The following is a 22,245-nucleotide window of genomic DNA, read 5'->3' on the forward strand; positions in this document are numbered from 1 at the left end:
ATAGACAAATGTAGCCAAAGCAAAGCGAAAGTAAAAGCCACATTGGACGGAAGAAGAGACGAAACTAGTTCGGGCTGTGAACCTCGGAGATAAAGAAGCAGAAGCCAGCTTGAATGCGGCTATTCTTCTTGGCGGTCTGCCTGGAAGCGGCACTCAGCATCGGCGCCTCCATACAGGGTACCGGCATGGTGGTGCCATGGTAGTGTTTTTGAACTCTGGTGCCGTGCTTTCTTTTGTCAGGGCTAGATTATTTTAGCAGGTTACCCGTCATCAGAGACGGCTGTACTGATGACAAGTACAAACTGAGCTTAGAACTCTAGGTATAATTAATGACCATCAGAGGCAGCCAAACTACAAGGGCTTTGTCCATGTCAGCGATTCTCCTGTGGCAAGATATCTTGCGCGTTAACAAATGTTTTCATCCAAGGTCAGCTTGTATTGTCCGGTGACCTTCCGAGTCTGAAAGCGCCATTTGATGAACCCGTTTGAAGATAATAAGAGCTATTGTAAATTTATGAACATCACTTCAATTCTTAATTTCTTTCTCTCTTCGAAGCACGCTTGAATTCACGGCTATTATATGGCTGCTTCAGTTCCGGCTAATCCCGATAGAAGGCATCAGGCAAACCTAGTGAGATGCTTGCGATGTTCTTTAAAGGCAATGCCCATTATTTTCTGAACTTCATGGTACTAGGATGAGCATGTTGTTACGGAAAATGAGTAAGGTCTGATTCACAGTAACTGCTACCTTTGCGAGAACATTTTTGACACCAACCGGAGGATATTTTCATAATAGATTCAAAAATTCAACTGTATGTGATGGATGCTTCTGGACAATAATGAAAACAGACAATGCGTGACATGTGGCTGACAAAGTAGACAAAGTGGACAAAGTGGGTGACAAAAGCCAATGAGTCCCGTTCGTTCGATTTGCTGAAAGGGAGAACTTGTGTCATGTGGTGCGTCACGTGGCCTAGTATGCTTACTAATGTAAGGTAATGAGTGTGTGTAATTAGAAATAAGGACTAATAAACAAGAAAGCAGCAAGCAACCATTAACGATGTCGCTTTAAAGCGGAGCTTAAGTGTACCCCTATTATTTAAATCGGCTTTATCGATGCAACCTGTACCAAAGTAATGCATGTGCACATGTTACACAACCCGCCACTAGAAATCCACGGGAGTATTGTGACTGTTGCTTGATGCGGCTATCAAAGCTAACATGATGTCAGGGATTGACTTATTCCAGTCTTTTCATCATCGCATATTTCTCCAATTTCTTCTGATGAGAGATCAAGCTTTTCGTTGACTAGAGCAAAATTAACTCCACAGTCTTCACTGGCATAGCACTGGTCATAATGGTTTTAATTTACGGATCAGATTTAAGACAATAGGACATTCTACGATGAATGGGATAACATATATGTAAGTAAAAATTACTTCTTACATTTGTTTATAATTTTACTAGAAAGACTGAGAATAAACTAGAAAAGACTTCTTTAAAATAGTTGTCAAATACTGCTAAGTTGTCACGAAGTGCTTTCAGCTGATTGGCAAGTTCAAAAGGCTGCATTAGGAGGAGAGACACTTTGATCACGTCATGTCGAAATATGTTTCATGGAAAAAAATCTGAAGCAAAGAAATGAATCTTTCTCGAACAAAGTGATCTGCTCATATACATCTCTTTATTTGCCGGATTTAAATACTCCATTTACCAAATTTCCTACTCTCGTGACGGTCACCTACGCGTTTCACAGCACTCGTAAGGTCGCGCGTTCTAGATAAGAGTGACCGAGGTCTGTGTGTACGTCGTACACTCGGCACGTCCGCTTTCCAGGAATTGTTAGTCTCAGGTACGTGTTAGCACCAACTTGCTAAAACTTTTGTGAGTTATACTTTAGCAGGTCTGAAGAATTTCTGTCAACGCAAAGGACAAAAGAAACGACGGCGTCACTAAAGCGAGGAAGCAAATAAACTTTACTAAATCTTTGCCGAAACCATTTGCAGTTTTGAGCATCCACTATACACAGGGATCCTTTCAATTGTCGAGAGAAATGTTCGAATTTTATGATGCCTGTGTAGAATCAAGCAGGTCGACCTTAATTATACAGTATACAAACGTGATGACCGCAGCCGGCGTAAGTGTCGACAAAGACACGCAAAAGTTAAAAACAAAACAGTTAGCAGAAAAAAATACAGAAGTGCGTTAGCGCAATTTTGGGAATGCCGCTTTATAAACCGTCTTTTACATACATTTAAAATCGCGAAGGAACCATGAGAAAGAAAGCAGGACTGCTGTGCGGGTTCCATTCTACGTGAAAAGAAATTCCTTTCGATTCAGCCTTTACAGGCCAAAGGCATCGCAGTTTTTCAGCAGACGTTGTTCCCACCGATAAACGCGTTATACGAGTGCAGTTTGCTGGCAGACACTACCAAAGCAATTTGAGAAACATGCCAGCAGGCTAGCAGCCCGCCTTACGGAAAAACTGCACCTTTTTTTCCCCGACTGCTCAACCAATCCAAACCAGAGACGAAACTTGCGTCTTGGAAACTAATACGAGCCCCTCGTAGACAGGATCATGTCACACCAATAACAGCGCAGACGGGCGGCGAGTGACTAAAGGCCCGCTGGCGAATCAATGTAAAATAAAAGAGAAGAAGACCACTTTGTGTTGGTAAAAGGATGTCCTGCTGTACTGACATCGCAGCAGTCATACATGTACATAGAGAGATGAAATGAATGGTTGGTGCTGCTTTGATTGCTTTCCGCGACTGCTTTCTATCAGAGATGTCATCTGAGGCCCATCTCCGGGGCGCTATCAGTTTCCTTTAGTGGCAATATCGTCGTTATGTTCGTTTGCCTTGTTTCTTGTTACAGCAGGCTCAGTGGAGGGGTTTTCTGTGCCTTTATTTGCTCCGTTTCTCGTTCTATGTTGCACTGTTCTGCCATTTAGCGAGCTGCCACAGTGTGCAGCGATTCGTTGTCTCCGATCACCATGTTATCGTGGTGCATTTGGTCTCTCTCGCCTTTGGTACCAAAGCCCGCGACTAGCATATGGCTCGACAGACTTCTGCCCTGGCTCAACGAGTGGCTGTTACTCATTTTAAAATAAAGAGAAGTTGAGTTTGGCAAGGAACAAGTGAAAATTACCTGCTTTTCTCACTGTAAATGAATGGTCTAGTGGTAGATTTGGTACACCGCTTCGAAACCAGGTCCAAGATCGGCATGCAGGGTTGATTGATGTAGGCAATTGCACATTTCTAGCAACCAAAAAAATTCTTTCCTTGATGATAGAAAGAACGTTTTTCAGGCTACAGTGAAATTTGGATAACGAAAACTAAAAAATATATAAAATGCAGATCAGTTACATTCATCAGACTTAGCGATCCATGAGCTAGAGATGTCCCGAATATTCTTCTCATTTGACAATTAGACCACAAGGTATAAGGCCGCTGATTAAGCCCTCTTCGGTCATTTTTGGTCTTTCTTTAGAGGGCGAGTTCTAAATAGCTAGCCGTGGAGCCAAAAAAAAAAATTTTAGAGTTTTAACGTAGCTAAACCGAGTACGCCTGCGAAAGCATGTGTTTAGCCTGACAGGCTCATTGTTTTGCTTTGCTGAGTCGTCGGCACGTCTGGCGATGATGTTACTCAAGTTAAGCTCTGATCGAGATTAATCTGTCTGATCTGTTCGCGCCGCAGATGGATGTTGATGAAGACGGCGATGTGCACTAATGCACATCGCTAGAGTGTGTTGCTCTTAAACAGTGGGCGTGATCGGCTGTGGCAATAGCATAGTGCTCTCGTGCAGTGGTGAGCGAAGCTGATCTCTTCACGCCGCCGCGGGTTCGAAATTCAGTCGCGGCAATATTTATTCTACTTAGTCATTTATTTATTCAAGGTCAAGGTCAACGCTTCAGCGATGGTCCGGCTTTTGGTCGTGAAGTAGAGAACTCTCCGCCTTAAGGATATGACGCGATAGCTTTAATGGGCTAATTCCCATATGTGCGAAATTGGTCATTCTCTACTTTAAATTCATAGATAACAGGCTGCCTTCATACCACTCCTGGCGCAGTGGTACATCTGTTAAGCGATGCGCCACTGCCCTGCGATGCAAGGTGCGGCCACCGGGGGGACACAATTGTGAGACCCCAGTTGCTCTTTCCGAGCAACCTCACGCGACGAATAATTAATTCCACTGCCACCTGCCACGGCGGGCAGTTTGCTCACAATCCGATGGGCAGGTTGTGATGTCGGCGTAGGGTCACGTACAATTTCGTTACAGAAAAGCTGGAATGATTTATTTTTTAAATTAGAGCTTAAATGCTTAAGAGCTGCCCTTAATCTGGTCATTAAAATTTCTGAGCTGGTGGATTCAGGAGCTATATTTAGTCAGGATGTAATTTACATGCATATGAGTTGCATAAATAGAAAGGAAAATTCGCCATTCACTAACCTCGGCACAGCAGCAGTAATAGAGGAGACCACCTTCAATGTGACTCTTTCAAAATTCGAAAGAGACCCTTTCGGTACTCATTGGAAATGTGTAGATATTAACAACTGAAATAAATTTGATGGGCAGCGCATATTTTGCGTTATTAGCTGCGGTTATAGAGTGATATCTTGATTTCCAGGGAGGTAAATTACTGAAATGTCATTGGTATTGTCAGTCATCGTGATGTGTTCTCAGGACAAGAAACGAAAACAGTAAAATACATGCGCTTAGAAGTGTTAAAAACGATAATAATTAAAACCCAATGTATAGCTCGAATAGTCAGTAGTGACCAATTACTTAGCACATATAACTGCAGGTTATTAAGTAACCATATAAAGTGTTTAATTTAATCTTACGAGTGAGCGTTGTGCACGCTCACACCTTTCTTCTCAAAGAGCTACTCTTATTCTATTAGGCGATCAAGGATTACCAAGAACAAATAATAAATAAATGGTAAAGAAAAGGCAGGGAGACGGGTTTCTTAGCAAAGCAAAATAAATAACTAAAGGGGGGGGGGGGGGGCGGGGAGCGTTAGGGTGCCTAGTCATCGTTTCGAAAATAAATATGGCACTTCAATGCACGATCCGTGCAAATTCTCTGCTAGGCCGGCTGCCACTTTCCGGTCTTTCAGCACGAATTAGATTTCCAAACGCAAAATATTTGCAAACAATACTGGGGACAAAAAAATTTATGACACCTGAAAAAAAAAGATAAAATGCCTAATACGGAAGGCAAATGAACTACGACATGTTTAACAGACAACAGACACATGCCGTCATGAACATCTGCCTGAACAGCTGGAGAGTATTAGTGCGCAAGACAACGCCTAAGTTGCCATGAGTTTATAGGCTGCAGAACAAGGCACATGAAAGAGGCGCAATAATGTTTGTGCACATTAGTAGTTGCGATCTTACTCGTGAAGATTGCAAGCACATATTTTGCAACATTGCGATCCTCTGCAGGTAGCCGCCAAGTGTTTCCACAAGCAGAGAGCCTTCAGCACACTTGAAACGCAGTGTAAAGTCGCATAGGAACAGCTGCTTGGACACCACTCAATGAAATCGACTCGCACAGCGCTTGCTAACGCGAATGTAATTCCGCATACGATGCAACGCTGCCGCGACGTGCTACAGTATATCGCAGGCTGAGAGAATGCACACGCGCAAACTCTGCGCTCGCCGCTCAACAGTGAAGTGAGGCAGTTCTGGAGCTGTCCGCGCACTCGCCTTTCGCCATTGCCAATTTAGAGGATCTCGTCTAAGTCCCAAGCGCCTCTGCTTAAAGCTGAGAATTCGCAGCCATTGTGGCGACATCGCCGCTTTAACAACGGGTTCAACTGCGGAGTTTTTCCGCGAATGTTACATTCCTGTCGCGTCGACGGATGAAGTGCTGTCTCCTCGAATTGTGGATGACGAGTCTCATATGTCTTGCAGAGGAAATTGGTTGTCTTTTTTTGTTGCTAGAATCAACAATGAGAGCAATGAACAGATGCACGAAATAAACGGAACGTGCATGTTCGCTAAGAAGAATGGACTGATAAATGCATTTTTGTCCACAACTCATCTCTTCGATGGTGTTAGTGACGTATGCGTTGTATTACTGAGTGGAGAAACACAATCGAGTGAAATCGACTTTGAGGCAACTTCGTGTCGATGAGAACGCTGCGTCATCTTGAACGGCATGCTACGAAAGAAATTGATTGGTGGGTTTAGAATCTCTCCTAGAATCCAGCTTTCTTCTCAATTTCGAACTCCTTAAGATGCCAGAAGAAATAGCTAGCTTGCTTCTTACATTGCTGAAAAACAGAAAATACCAAGTTTTGTTAGATCCTAAAAAAAATGAAAGAAAGACCACAAAACCAAGCAAGTAAAGCCAATAAGATAATCGCGTGGCTGCGCGAATATAAATTGAAAAAAAAATGCCGCAGTAAATGAAATATAAAAGGCCTTGGTTTTCATTTCTTCTTTGCAGGTTTAAAAATAAATAGAAACATGTAACCCGGCAGGTGAACAAAATTTTTTACTTTATTAAGGGTTAGCGCGCTCATATTTTACGAATTTCTAGAGCAGAGCATAAAATAAAAGAGAAAAGAGGGGTAGATACGGTGTGGAGTGAAGACGCTTGGAGTGCGGTAGAAATGGAGTTCGGCACGCGAAAAAAGCGTTCGCAAGAGGGATAGCAAGTGTGCGGTAGAAAGTTGCACTTGGATATTTGTTTACGCCGAACCTTAAAAAAGTAAACAGCAGGAAGAACCGTCTTGAAACAATTCCTCTTAAAGAGGTTCGAAATCAAAGACGAGCTGGACAAAATCGAAACAATCAGGTTGCATCGGTTTTCGCTTTATTTGTGGTTGTAAAGAGACTAATCAAAAGAAACGCAGTCGTAATGCGAAAGAATTACTTTGTTACTTTTGCTTTCAGCTCATGTTTTTTCATTATTTTTGCCCTTTTGAACCGGTACATCGCGAGCCGTGCTCTATCAAAGAATTCTTCCACAAGGACAACCCATTTAGCAATGGAAGAATAAGAGTAAAACAATAAATAAAGGAGACAGCAGAGGAGTGTTCTGTCGCAATCGACACGCACACCTAAGAGAAGAAGAAAAGGAAGAAGGCCCAGATACTTGTGCAGTCGGACCCAAGGAAGTAACGAGGGCGAGTTTTCTGGATAATAATAATAATAATAATAATAATTGGTTTTTGGGGGGGAAAGGAAATGGCGCAGTATCTGTCTCATATATCGTTGGACACCTGAACCGCGCCGTAAGGGAAGGGATAAAGGAGGGGCTGAGAGAAGAAAGGAAGAATTAGAGGTGCCGTAGTGGAGGGCTCCGGAATAATTTCGACCACCTGGGGATCTTTAACGTGCACTGACATCGCACAGCACACGGGCGCCTTAGCGTTTTTCCTCCATAAAAACGCAGCCGCCGCGGTCGGGCTCGAACCCGGGAACTCCGGATCAGTAGTCGAGCGCCCTAACCACTGAGCCACCGCGGCGGGGCCGAGTTTTCTGGATCCGGAGCGGAACAATGCTGGTGGCTAAGCAAGAAATGAAGACAAACTTGTGTCCCTGGAGAGCACAGCGAAAGGAGGTAAAAAGATGCAAGAAGACAGGCACGACCGTGATCAATAACCTTGATTCAATGCACTGCTTCAGTGGCACCATAAGAGATAACGTTAGAAAAGGGGGCGCCCCTCCACTTGCTGCTGCCTGGGAGCCCAGTGCTTTATCGCAGGGGAGCGCGGCCCTTCTCTTTTCGCGGATTTCGCATGTAGGGCACACAGCACAGAAAGTGAGAAAAATAGAGTGGAAAGGAGGTAAGAGTTATAGTGACACCTGGAGAGGGAATTGGCCGAACTCTTACCAGCACAGTGATGACCTCCCCGCACTCTGCCGGTGAAGGTGAGCAGCACAATACTCTTCAACGCCGGTCATTTGACGGAGGTGCGCGGATGAGGCGGTCTTTAAGGCGCCGCATTTTTTGAAACGGATGTGACGGACCTGAAATCAAGTGCGTGGTGATCGCGTTCGCTATTGCGACAGCGGGCAGCAGCGGTTGTCCGGGTGCAGAAAACTCCTGTGTGCGGGGCCCCGCGCGCTCTTCGGTCACCGGAACCTTGTCAACGGCTGATGGCAATTACATTTTCCCACATCTAACAATAGTAAACAGAAAAAAATGACTTACTACTTAAGTCTATATCTAACTGCAGATTTCTGCCAATTACTCTATTAAAAAGAACGCTAATCACACATTTTATGATGCAGGTCGCCACTTGTCTCAAGAAGCCTGTTTTTCAAAATTACTTGAAATCTTCCCGCGAACACTAAGGGTATTAAATAAATCACGCATTGCAAGAAATTATTTGCATTCGATGTTACGACGAGCTGCGAATGCTTTCATGGTACACCATATTTCTGAGGCGCTCAACGCTAGCTTGCCCACGGGATTACGCACGAACCTGCAAATCCGCTCGCTAATTCAGGGATCTTGATTTAATTATTCATCCAATTGATGGTAATGACAACGTATGGCAATCAATTTTACAAAAAGAAAGCAACTTCATGCAGCGCTTCTTCTCATGCACAAAATCCATCGAAATGAACTCCCAGCAGTGATTTCTTTCCGTGTTAGTCAGAGAATTCATAATTGTGATTATCTTCAGTGTCTGCAAACACGAGCCTTGATCCCATCCGTGCGCTATGATCTGAAAATGAATTCTGTTAAAAAGCGAAAATATTTTCCACACATGTGACCAGAAAACGCGTTTGACGACACTATGCCGAGGACTTTAGCAAATTGTTTTTTTTTCCTCTGTGCGAGCTAGCATTTAGCTTTCCGTTGAATACTATCTTACTTAAGCAGGGAAGAGTAATAAAAAATAGTTATCAAGTATTAATCGACAGCATATTTTTTCACGAAGCCTTTTTCAGAAATTCCGTGATGTTTTCTCACCGAATGCTCTTAAAAACTACAAAGTATTGCTGTGTTTCAGGAAATATTATCCCTTTAATCAATTTTTAAAATTTATTTTGATTGGTAGGGGTAATTTTCGATTTCTGTGCACTAATGTATGCCTATTTATTCATTAATAACTTTGAACTTTAAACGGGAAAGAAAACCTCCATTGGAAACGCGATAGCGACAGAAAATTCTCTCCAGGGTTTAGCTGCAGCAAATATACAATGCTACCACATCATGTTAAGGCCTCTTTTTTTTTTTACCCAGAAAGCGCCATCAATATTCAATGTTGAAGTGACCATGTTTTAGGGAAGACAGTTTGCACTTTTAGCAATTCGGGCTCACGGAATTGTGGCGCATGCTCCGCCGAATCGGTATCGCAAGCGCATACTCTTATGTGCGCAAAATTCAGCAGTAGTAATTAAACTTCCGAAGTTCTGTAGGAGCAGTTATGAATTACACTACTGAATTTTTGGCACTGGCGTAAGCAATTCAAAACTTTTTCGCAAAAGAAAAAAAGGTAACTAATACATATTCGTCATTCAGTCGGCTAGTGTGAAGAACTGAAAACTGAGAACCGCACGAAGCGCTCTCTTAGAAATGCATTAAAATTTTTGTTTCGTGCTCCCACTCTCAAAAATAGTAATTCACAGCTGTATTGCGCAGGACATTGAAGTGTGACAGGGGCAGTGACATAGAAAAGCAATATCTTTTTATACATTTTCTTCAGAAGAGCCAGCCATGTAAGCAAGATATATAATGTTATGTCATTGATTGCAGATGCGCCAATAAAGCAGGTTGTGTCGATCAACCTGACGAGTGGAACTCTCAGGAAACCACGTGCGAAGCCACCACAGCATGGAGCTAAAATAAGTGTTTATAAGAAGCTCGTGTTCTGTACAGAGAAAAGAAACTTAACAACGCTATGCGGCAGGCTTAAGTTCAAGAAAAAAAAGTACCTAAACCGGCGAATGGTTAGGAGTTGATTTATGTAATGATCAACCACGAACCTCATCAGGGGGTTAAGACTAACGCTTTTGTAGCAAAACGCAAATAAAGACAGAAATGCTCAAGTAAACACCACCGTCGTTTATCATTGCTCCGAAGGGAAATTACTCTCCGAAGCCGGAAGGTGAGAGCACTAGTTGCATATACCAAAGCGCTACAACTGCTTCAAAATGAAGAATATAAAGGACCGAAAAGGGGTTTGGTTAAAAGGTGGAAAGTATAGGGCAGCCAGTACAAGACACAAAACGAATACAACTCACATCGCATGCGCTATCTGCGTTGTTTCGCCAAGATAATGTGTTCTAACGTTACTTTGCTCTTTTTTTAATACCTGACCTTCCCTGACATGCCTTTAGAGCATATGCTCCTGAATGCGTTGTTTCAGAGCAGCAGGCTGTAGCACCACTAAGGAACATCGCGAAATCTTTCAGATTTATGCCCTCTTGCCTTAAGCGGAGTTTTCTGCAGAAAAAAAATAGCTTGGCTCCGCAATCTTCTCTCTCTCACCGAGCCCATCAGAGCAAATGGGGGTTGTAAATCACTCCACTAAGCTCACAAGGCACACAAGCGCTACAAATCTCAGACAGTGGTTTGCGAGGCGAAAATCTAGGCTAGCATCTCTGTGCCACATAAGCTAAGCAAAGTTGGATGGATCTTAATAAGATCGCACCAGGAAGACGGCAATACGATGAGCGGTGAGACAGCTTAATCCAGCATCATTGCTTTATGTGTGAGCAAAAAGGTGGTAATGCTGAGATTGCAAACGCACAATAGAAGTTTAGTCCAGCGTAACACCTATCACTGCATTCGTCGGTCATCCACAAGCTAATCTAATTTAGTGTGCATGCCGGGATTAAAAAAGGCCGAATATAATTGGCCCAGGAATTTCCAGCGCCGCACTGTAAAACCGAAAAGTGGCCTGATAAGATAATAATGAAAATTTTGAAAGATATAACTGATTGCTATCCTCCTTCCTTGTATTTGAATTCCTCCAATCCAAGGGTGGCACTTATGAATATGTGCCCGCGTTCTTGTTAAGGCTAAGAGAGGAAAACATTGAGGCACATGAGGTGGACTTTATTACAAATCGTAGCTGGAGTGATTCAGTCATGTTTGAAAAAGAACGCAAATTTTCATGGCAATGTAATCAAAGACTGCATGAAGGATGATAATGATGCCACCAATCAAATTGAATATTTGGCGACGATAGAAAAGAGTTGAATATCTTTCTTCTCTCAATCACAACAGGACTGCTGATGTCCGGGCACTAAGATCGCATATAATATCGAGTACTAGCATTGGATCATTTACTTTCTCTTTATCAGAATGAAGCGGTAGTCAAACAGGTAAGGTGAAGGGACAACATTTTTTATTTCCGGTCCTTCGAGACCAGGATGTAAGGAACATCATGGGTAATAAATAATTAAGGGAGGAATTCAAGCTTGACCTCTACCAAAACGTATTCAAATACAATGTCCGAGTTACGTTATATGAAAAGAAAGAACAGCATACATTGTAATTGGTATTTAAGCGGTGTTTTGAAAAGTGTGAATAGTGTGTAACAATATTAAGCACATTTACGCTATATTTAGCTGTCTTACTGGCATATAATGAGCAACCGTTTAAAACCTGCAATAAAATCATATGATCATTAAATTCATTAAATTTTTTTAATCTTTATGACGCATTACTATACACCATCTCGGAGAGCGTTAAGAATCTTCAGCAGCTTGTATTACTTTCATATTTACAAAACTGAATATATTCGGCCCCCTTCGTGATTGTGTTTATGAATTGTATTGCTAACAGCAGTGTCTTCACTGAGTGCCGCCATTTAAAATGCAGAATATATTTTCATCAATGTTTAAGAACATCAAGATCAATGTTTGCATCAAACCAAAAGAAAAAAAACGAAAAATCAAGTTCACTGAACCAACGAAAAATCATAGTACTGGTCTGTGTGGGTGTGCATGGATAAGTGTGTTTCCCGTGTATATGTTTTCATACCCTGGTTAGGTATCAAGCATGGCGAGCCTACCAGACTGTGGAAGAGAACTCAGTCTTGCAGGCTAGATTTATCTTCGATCAAGAAATTACGAATAAAGGAGACCGTATTCGTTTTGTATACAGCACGAAAAAAACTAAGAGACGAACAGAACAAAGAGCCGTCTCTTGAAGAGGCCACCATTTGATATGTCTAGCTCAAAATGACACAGACCATTAGGTACAACAGAAAAGGCCAGCAGAATCCGGCAGGAGGGTTAAAAAAGTGCTTTCAGCGGAATCAAAACAAAGGCAAGAGCACTCTGACTACCTGCTGCAAAATGAATAAGAAACACGGCTACGGAACGACTTTATGTGAACTGCCGAAGGAAGAGAAAAACGTGAGTGAAATTTGTGTTAGCAATCAACCCAGTGTGTTCTGTTTCATGGAATCAACGAGCATAAGCCATTCTGGACGAAAAATACAGCGGAGCGTATTCACTTCTGTGCCCGATATTTGATTAATACTTGATTCAAACCGACTCAAGTATGAATCAAATATCGAGAATCAAGTATGAGGTGAATCAAGGGTGAAGTGCAGCGTAAGCCAGAGGCTTACGGTGCACCTCACACTTGATTCACTTGACTCCAGGTGCGCCGTAAGCCAGAGGCTTCCGGTGCACCTGGAGCAAGAAATCATCTGCGGCACACATGTCTTTGTCCACGCGTAGGACGCGTAGGTGGCCGGGGTCGTATGATTATGGACGTGACTTCGGTTATGAACAGTAGGCCGCCCTTGTGGGAGACTTGCTTCAGCGACTTGCTTCAGCGTGGTCCGGACGAAGACGCTTCATCGGTGCTTGTACAGAAGCCCTATATCTGCTGACGATGGAGAGGGTGGTCACAAGCGGTGGTGACCTCGCAACTGAGAATCGCGTTGTAGGCAATGCAGGAAACCACCATGGAAAACGCGGGAGGCACCACGCAATCCACCACGCCGACATTCGTCGCGTTTGAAGTAGTAGCTGCTGCAGCTGCTGACGTTACGGATGTTTCGTCTGCTTGCCACACCGCTTGGTGCGGAGAGTCTTCTCTGAATCCCCCTCTCCATCCAGGCGGAGGAAATCGGGTTCTCCGTGCTGACGCTGGCAAAGAGAACGTTGCCGCGGTGGGCCGCACGATCAGAAGTGCTCTTCGACACCGCCGCTACATATTCGGTAAGCGAGCCTCACTTGTCGACGGGGCCAGAGGTGTGCCTTTACATACGCGCGGAGACGGGACACGGCAGACAGTATGGGTGGTGTGGATCGCTGCCTCTCCGACACTGGAGCCATAGACACATCAGCGGCCGCCATTTTAACTGCGTCATCCCGTTTCCGCCTGCGTTTTCTCGTCTTTGCGCTCGCGTATTTCATGGTAGCTCTCCAATTTGTATTCACGTCAGCGAGTTTAACGGGAGGGCTGTAAAGCTGGAGGAGTTCCTTTCTTTAAGTCTAAGCCGACCCGAAAGAGAAGACTTCCGGATAGAATTATGTAGAAACTTCAGGGTGGTTGTGTGCATGTTTAATGTTACGAAACATTTGTATAAAATTTCTCTCACCTGACGGCTCCACGAAGGACTATATTGTGACGACGGCCACAGGTGTAATTAGCGGCTCTATTTGTCCTATGTACGCAGCATAATTGCATTTGAATGGTGATGGTGATGAGCAAAATAATGCAAGTACGATACACACATATAACTTAACAATTGAATGTGCATAAATTACACGTTCCTTAGTAGAGGTATGCATGCTATATTACACGCTCATAATCTCCTACCGTAACCCTGTACCGTTCTGCGCGGTGCTGTTCAATCGAAGTTGTGCGCTCTTCCTGAGCTGTCAAAAATCAGTTTTGTCATTGTTATTTTTTTTCTTAGCCTGCAGTATTTTTCTGGCATGCTACTTTGACGTGTGCCAATTTTGCACCTGTGCTGTTTTCTTCCCTGTGCTGTTTTGTCGAGCGCTGTGTTTTCATTGCGCGAAATCGGTAAGTGAACGAAAGAGTTAGCGCGATTTGTTCAATGACGTGAGATGAATTGGCTGAGAGGGTCAAAAATCTGAAAAAGTAGGAGCCAGTTTCGCATCCATTCTTACACCAAAGCGCAAGCGTAATCTAAGCTTTCATTCACTATACAGGGTTCTTCCACTTCACTATGCAATGTACGAAAGGTGCTCATTAGGCTGATGCCGGACGTTAAGTTGAGTACCATAAACGCGGTTCCTGGAGTTCGCTTATGCGAAATACTTTTTTTTATCCCATAAAATGTTGTTGAAGCGAAAAATACCTGTCATTTTATTTCCTCTGTTTCTTGGGTAGAGATTTTAAAACGCTAAATGCAGTCTCCAAAGCCGGAAATGGCGAGAAAAAGAGGAGGTAAAGATAGGAGATAACAGAAGAGCGTATAGAGCGTTATAAGGAAAGGCTCCAACAGAGCCTCCATTATGTCCACGAAGTTTGCTATTAAGTCCACGAAGCCGCATTTTATTTTATGCCAGAATCTTGAGCCTTGCATAAGAATAGGGACCAATAGAAGTAAATGTAAAGAACTTACACTGAACTGTAAACGGCATCCACAAGACGGCGCTGAAACCACGACAAAAGCGACCCCGTCACGACCAGATTTGGCCATCAAACTTTTAATTTAGCCATGCTGACCAACACGGTGAAGTGTGCATAGAAATTTTGCTCCTTTACCATTCTTGCGTAACTGAGAAGCCTGTTGTTAGCACCTATTAATTGACACCTGACGACCATGCGTTGGACATAAATAACGGTTGGTTTTAGTATACGCGCTCAAAATGCATCGGAGAGATGAAAAAAACGAATCCCTTTCGAATTGCATGCGCTCTTTTTCGAGGCGTTTCATTGCTTTTGTTGCTTTGCCGATTGCCATTCGTGCGCAAACTTGTGCGCACGCGGTTATTCACGCTGGCTTCGTCGCCCCGCGCCGTGATAAGGAGCTGATAAGCAGTTTGGTCGGCGCTCACACGGTACAGTTAAGGAATTGACCGAGTGTACATCGCAAACATTCAACAAACTCCCCCCCAACCCCCCCCCCCCCCCCTCATCCCTCTCCCCCAATGCAGGGCAGTCAACGAAAACATTCTCCTGGTTAACCTCCCTGCCTTTCCCCTACCACTTCTCTCTCTCTCTATCTCTCTATGTCTCTGCAGGACACACACCGAGGAACGCATAAGCACCTTTTATTCTTCTTTTAATTTCTATAAAACGGTTTTGTTTGGTTTATTGGGATTAACATCCCAAAGCAACTCAGGCTATGAGGGACGCCGCAGTGGAGGGCTCCGGAAATTTCGACCACCTGGAGTTATTTAACGTGCACTGACATCGCACAGTAAACGGGCCTCTTTCTACAAAACGATGCGATTTTGCATATTATATTTTTTTCTGTCGAAATACCTGTTTAGTCTACACGAACGTTCACAGGCTGACTCAACGAAACAGCAAAAGCCCAGACATCCGTCCATCTCTCGTGCGCGCGAGATGGACGTGCGTAGTGGCCCGAGAGAGGAGTTTTTTTTTTATTTTATATAGGATACGGAAGACAAGCAACTCCTGTCGGGGAGCACCGAAGCCGCCCGAATAGCTGTAACGGCGGCGTGGCACCGTTCGCACACGCACAGCGGCTGCTTGTCCGCACAGAGACCCGTGTATCGTACTACAGCACACGGGAATATAGAATTTCGCCTCCATCGAAATTCTACCGCAGCGGCTGTGATCGATCCCGCGTCTTTCGGGTCAGCAGCCGAGCGCCATAACCACTCCCTCGTTCGGAACGGGTTGTTCCGTCACACAAACGGCAGTGGGCTCGCATTTTTAAACCCCCTTGAGACAGCGTGCTAAAACGGGGTATACATGCAGTTTCCTCGCTGGCTCAATACCTACAGCTTACTTCCCTGTAGTGACCTAAGCCTATGGTTGTACGCACAGCGAATCCTAGCTCTCAACGCTTCACTCACGGACAAAAAAAACGACGGCGACGGTCCATGAAACCTCTGCATGCTACGTGTTGCTTGCTGTCTATTATCCAATGCTCGCGTATAAAGCGTGAGGGAACCTTAAATTCGATTTAACATCCGAGAGCAGGTTTCACGGGCACGCAATCTCCTCGCCGCGAGGCCTAACGTAGCACTCACCTTCGCTGCCGACGGCCTGGCTCGAAGGTATATTCCTCGGCGGACATCGGTCAATCGTGAGTATAACGGCTTCTAAACGTCTCGAGGGGGCGGTGAAGACGACAGCAATCTAGTTGCAAAGGGCTCAAGATCATGTGCAGTAGCACTGCTTCTTGCACGACGAAAACATTTTGTCGTGGCTTGCACCACCACAAAGAAATAACACCGTTCTCCGACGAACACTGCCAATTTCCAACTGGAAAACTCGGCCGCTCGCGCATGCGCGTTCAGTTGCTGACAGGGCTTTTGTAAGCCGGTGTGCGCTGTCAGACTGAGCGGTGATAAAAAATTTCTCCTTGGGGCAGTGGCCCAAGTCGCCGGGCCCAAGAGACCGGTCACCGTGATCGCGACGCCGCGCCGTCTGTCCATGGAAGCGCAGGCGCTTAGAAGTGCAATGCCACTGTTCCCGGCCACTGCCCCCATAATAATAATAATAACTGGTTTTGGGAAAAAGGAAAATGGCGCAGTATCTGTCTTATATATCGTTGGACACCTGAACCGCGCCGTAAGGGAAGGGATAAAGGAGGGAATGAAAGAAGAAAGGAAAAAAGAGGTGCCGTAGTGATGGGCTCCGGGATAATTTCGACCACCTGGGGATCTTTAACGTGCACTGACATCGCAAGGCGCACGGGCGCCTTGCGATTGTTTGCGAGTCTTTGACCCTGACAGTACCTATCGATATCGGTTCTCCCTTTTCTGTGGATACCGCTATCGCGAAGGCTTTGATGTTGCCGGGGTATTCTGCCGCGTCAATATACGCCACATCCTGCATGCCTCCCTCTTATTTCGTCGCTTGCGCCTTGGCTCTAGCTATTCTCCTACCTTCGTGATAGGAAGGATGCATGTTCTTCGGTAGTTGTTCGATGGTTATGGTGTTTCTAATGTTTGAGGGCAGTTTCTGCAGGTCCTCCGCCGAGGGCTCGGCGAATTTTGCTTATAGCCTTTAGTATTGCTCTGCCGGCTGCCGTCTGCCGGGTTAGACTGATCTCTTCCGTGCTCGAAATATATTAGGGTGACAAATTTGGCGCAGTTAGTTGTAAAGGCCTAGGTATATATGCTTTACGCGTACCATGTGCACTTGTGGCGTTGGAGAATAATATAAAGCGGTGGGGAAAAAATTTCCTCTTTGTTCACACCATACTGAATGCGCAGGCGATTGCTGGTAGAGGAATAACTGTCACACAAAATTATAGTTTCGGCTTTTACCTCGAGTGCCGTGTTATAAATCGTCATTTTATTTCCGGACTTACACTTGCTCACGTTGAAGCCCCAGTACGCACAACACAGCAAGAATCAACATCAAGAATCCTTGTATGGTGTTTATAGCAGGATGTGATTTTTATCAAGTGCGGCTGATGAATAACCCCTTTTACCGGATAACCTGCTCAAGACAACAGACCTAATGACGCCAGCGCCAGGCTACGACGGGCTGTCGGCTACAGCGGGGATGAGCTCTCCCGGGAAAATGGGAGCAAGCAGCCCCAATTCCTGCAGGTACTCTGGACTCACCCGCACAATCTATCTCAGCCGCCAACTCAGCCTACTGCGGATCCGGGGCTGCCTCCACTTCGCCACGAGCCGAAGCGAGATCAAACGAGACAACGACGTTAGCACAATTTACGGTCGAAGCAAAGGCAGCCCTTTGATGACGTAGCGGGGGTGGCAGCGTCCGTTCCTGCTCGCATTAGGCCAAACCTAATAAAGAAGCAAAGGACCACCACCGCGTGAGCAAAGATCGTGCGTGATCACTGTAGTTAGACCTCATGCACAGCGCTGAGATTCGGGCTTTGGCGAGTTTGCGAGCACCAGAAAAGAAGGAGCGCGGCCTGGGCGTCAGTTAACTCGTGGACTTCCTGGAAATCGATGCCATGGGATGCTCTACTTTTAAGGAGCATCCTTAGGGTCTTAATCTGATAGGCGCCATGTCACCAGAAATGTTATAAAAGAAAAAACGCTGACCTTGGGATAGGGACCTAGCGGGGGGTTCGGAAAGCCTTTGTTGTCGCGAGGCGCCTCTGATGCAGATGTTAACTTAAAGTGGGCGGAATTTCAACCAAACAATCAATAAATCAATCAATCAATCAACCAACCAACCAACGAACAAACTAATCATGAAATCACGCAATCAATCAAGCGCCCAATTAATTATTTTATTAATAAATTAATTAATAATCGTCCGCTAAATTATTTGATTGATTTATTATTCAGCCAATCAACCAACCAATCAATCATCGTTTCAGGTGCCCAGGAACTACCCTAGAATCTTGCAACTAGTGCACGACACACAAAATAATATGCAAACGTTATTACAGAAAAAAGAAACAAGGAAAACTGGGCTCTAGACCTTGAACACGATGAAAACATCACTCATAATAATAATAATGACGTCGATAATGCTAAAACATCCGGGCCTATTAAAATGCGTGGTTTTCTGCTACATAGTTTATGCGGAGATTTTTGTCAGGCAAACTAATGAAAAACAGAAAAATATTGTATTGCTGTTCGACGTTGTAGCCCCAATGTCTACTGATTGAAAAGTAAGACAGGAAGAAGAATATTTATCCAACAAATATTCATCGCACAAATATTCATACATTCGGCGGCTCTGACGTTAATCTAAATGTCGGTGTTTAATTGCCCATTGTATGAAGACGCAGCACTTAAGTTATCGACGCGCTTTGGAGAATATTGTCACTGTGCATTGCGGCATTCATGCCATTGCACTTGCCTGGTCGTCTTCTTGTACCCATCTGCGTGTTTTGGCGATGTTCTATTGAACCAAAGGAAATCACAGTCAATAGCTTCGGGTTAGTTTCGAGCTGCCGACGCTGCGATGTTGCAGATGAAGAAATTAGACGTCTACTTAGCTCTGAAAAGTGAAATGGATGAGAGCAAAGCCAAAGAAAAAACTTGCTCTCGAAATGATTATTTCACGTTTTTATGGCCAAAGCGTCAGGAGAGAGTTCGCTTTGCCAGACAATACCCGTTCTGTTTATTTTTGACAGGGCGCTCTAGAACGAAGTCCTATAAATGTACTTTCTGTTTTTTAAATTCAGTGCACCCGTTTTATGGGAAGTCATCTTCAATATCAATCGCAGAATGTGCGGAAGCTGGGTTCTGATACTGCAGTTCGGTTTTCGCACTGCTACCAGGCTTCGTTTAGCTTATATTTTTTCGCAGCGCACCCTTCATCTATTCTCTTGAACCGGCTCGCTCCGCTCAGAGTTACCGGGTCCGCAAACCTTTACCGTTCAAAAAAAAAAACGTTGCCTTTAAATGCAGACAAATCATGTGGCGTTCTCCTGAAATCCGGTTTAAATATAGGAATTTTAATATGAACCTGTATTTGGTAAATAAGAGTTGAGCATTCTGTTACGAGAAATGTGACTCTCAGATATCAGAAAAGGGAAGTGGAGATGCAGAAACAATGCTGAGTGCTGGACACCTGTGATCACAGGTAGAAAAAGAAAAAGATCTTTGAAAAATGTTCTGATTCGCAAAAAAAAAGCAGCAATCGATCGAAAACTCTTTCAAATAAGATCCTTCGACGAACAGAGGAAGAACGACGTCGGATAGTTAGCACGTGGGGGGTGGGGGGGGGGCGGGGGGGGGGGTGTACATGAGTGTGTGAGTATAGAAAACCTGGCGCCTGACGCGGTAGTGCTTTTATTTCACCATGCAAAGACACGCATTTCTGGGATGAAATAGCCACGGCTGCATACATTGCAATGCAGCTGATGTGGGAAGATATATTGTTGCGGGAAAGAATATTTTTACAGCTATGTACACCAGCGAAGGAACAGCAACGAGCGGAACTCAGAACACAGAACTTCGTTGTCGCCTTCGTCTTCGTCCACCCGTTCACTCGCTCAGTCTCGTCGTCGTCTTCTCGCTTCAATATTATTGTGTGATAGTGAATTTTTATGGCGCAACGGCAGCTGCGTCGAAAGAGCGCCATGATACAAGGTATTTTAAGTTGCTCAAGGTGGGGTCAAAGACCCATTTCCCAAGCATTTCTCTCTGAATAAGCCGAGCACCAGATGCAGCGATGGCGTAGAGGTAGAACATCCGCCTCGCGTGCAAGAGGACCGGGGTTCAAATCCTGGTGCCGCGCAATTCTCCACCGGGTTAAAAAAAAAAAAAAAGATCCGCGTGTCGATGGAATTGCATAACCAGGCCTGGAGTGCGGCCTTATCTTGGTGACCAGAACCGACAACGCACTCTCTCACCAGAGCAGGATTTGGCCACCCTGGTGTAGTACTTGGCCACAACCTTCTATGATCAAACCAATTAACCCTCGGCCCTCAGTCCCCAGCGGCTGCAGAGCAACTGACCACGGCGGCGGTCAGACCTGTGACGCAGCGGAGGGTGCTAAGAATCTCTGGCTCCGGACAGGCCGCCATTGGAATCTGAACCTGGCAACGTTTAACGCTAGAACTTTAGCTAGTGAGGCTAGCCTAGCAGTGCTGTTCGAGGAACTAGCGGGAATTAAATGGGATGTGATAGGGCTTAGCGAAGTTAGGAGGACAGGTGAGGCGTATACAGTGCTAAAGGACGGACACATACTGTGCTATCGCGGGTTAAAGGATAGACGAGAACTAGGTGTGGGTTTCCTCATTAATAAGGATATAGCTGGCAACGTAGAGGAGTTCTACAGTATTAACGAGAGGGCAGCAGCAATAGTAATTAGGCTGAATAGGAGGTACAAGCTGAAAGTGGTGCAGGCCTACGCACCCACATCCAGCCATGATGACCAGACCGTTGAAAGCTTCTATGAGGACGTAGAATCAGCAATGAATAGAGTAAAATCGCAGTACACTGTACTGATGGGCGACTTCAATGCGAAGGTGGGCAAGAAGCAGGCTGACGACCACGCGGTAGGTGACTATGGGATAGGCTCTAGAAATAGCAGGGGAGAGTTATTAGTCGAATTCGCGGATAGAAATAATTTACGGATCATGAATACCTTCTTCCGCAAACGAGAAAACAGGAAGTGGACCTGGAAGAGCCCCAATGGTGAGATTAAAAATGAAATCGACTTCATACTATGCGCTAAACCTGGCATCATTCAGGATGTGGCCGTCCTCGGAAGGGTGCGTTGCAGCGACCATAGAATGGTGAGGTCTAGAATTAGCTTAGACTTGAAGAGGGAACGGAAGAAGCTAGCGAAGAAGAAGACCATTAACGAGTTAGCCGTAAGAGGGAAAGCACAGGAGTTTAGGATAGCGCTGCAAAACAGATACTCGGCTTTAACTGAGGAAGATGATCTTGATGTTCACTCAATGCACGATAACCTGACATCAATAATTACGGAGTGCGCAGTAGAAGTAGGCGGTAGGACAGTTCGAAAAGATACCGGGAAGCTATCTCAGGTGACGAAAGATCTGATTAAGAAGCGCCAAAACATGAAGGCATCTAACACTACTGATAGAATAGAACTAACGGAGCTATCAAAGTTAATAAATAAGCGCAAGGTAGCCGACATAAGGAAGTTTAATATGGAGAGAATCGAGCATGCTATAAAGAACGGAGGTAGCCTAAAAACAGTGAAGAGGAAACTAGGCATAGGTAAAAACCAGATGTATGCATTAAGAGACAAGCAGGGCAATGTCATTAGCAATATGGATAAGATAGTTAACGTAGCCGAAGAGTTCTACACAGAGCTGTACAGTAGCCAATGTAATCAGAGCGCCAATGAGAAAGACAGCAGTGTACAGCAATGCGTCATCCCGCCAGTAACGAAAGATGAAGTAAAGAAAGCCTTAGAAGCAATGAAAAGGGGAAAAGCAGCTGGGGAGGATCAGGTAACAGCAGATCTGTTGAAGGATGGAGGGGACATCGTGCTAGAAAAACTAGCCACCCTGTATACGCAATGCCTTATGACCTCGACTGTACCAGAAGCTTGGAAGAATGCAAACATTATCTTAATTCATAAGAAGGGAGACGCCAAGGACTTGAAAAATTACAGGCCGATCAGCTTACTATCCGTTGCCTACAAAGTATTTACTAAGGTAATCGCTAATAGACTCAGGGCAACGTTAGACTTTAATCAACCAAATGATCAGG

Source organism: Amblyomma americanum, chromosome 3 (genome assembly GCF_052857255.1).
Source record: "Amblyomma americanum isolate KBUSLIRL-KWMA chromosome 3, ASM5285725v1, whole genome shotgun sequence".
NCBI classification, from domain to species: Eukaryota; Metazoa; Arthropoda; class Arachnida; order Ixodida; family Ixodidae; genus Amblyomma; species Amblyomma americanum.